Below are 573 nucleotides of genomic sequence, written 5' to 3'. Positions count from 1 at the left end.
GGGTCAGCTGGTGATGGGAGCCAGCGGGAACCCCCGGGTGCAGCTGCTCCTGTTTGGCCCTGGGGTCCCGCTCCCCCCGGCACGCAGCCAGATCCAACGCTGCCCTTGTACCAGCTCCCGGTGAAACCCCTTCAGGAGGAGAGAAATCAAACCCTCGGCTGCTCTGGATGTATTTGTCCGACCTCTGACATCAGTAAAGGACCCGGAGTGGTCGGATCAGCTGGAGATGTCCACACTTATTCACATCAACCCCACCTCAGGGATTTCAGTTCCCAATTTCCTCCATCCACCCACCACAGCTGTCTTTGCCCATCGGCGCTCTGGGACCAAACACAACCCTCCGGCGCACTCAAAGGTGGTTTACCTCCACATTCTGCTTCAGCTGGAGCAGGCAGCAAAAGCCGGGCAGGGAGAGCGCGCACCCCGTGTGAAGGAGGCAAAGCAAAGCTGTCCCTGGGGAGCATGTGCCACGGGGACACCAACGTTCCCAGAGCCGGTGCAGCCACGGGGTGGCCGTTCCCAGTGTGGAGGAGACCCCGTGCCCTGCGGCTTGTGGGAGACGGGGCGGGGGCC

Source organism: Fulmarus glacialis, unplaced genomic scaffold (genome assembly GCF_000690835.1).
Source record: "Fulmarus glacialis isolate BGI_N327 unplaced genomic scaffold, ASM69083v1 scaffold25519, whole genome shotgun sequence".
Classification (NCBI taxonomy): Eukaryota; Metazoa; Chordata; class Aves; order Procellariiformes; family Procellariidae; genus Fulmarus; species Fulmarus glacialis.
The sequence above is the reverse complement of the archived record's forward strand: the minus strand, read 5'-3'. Positions refer to the sequence as shown.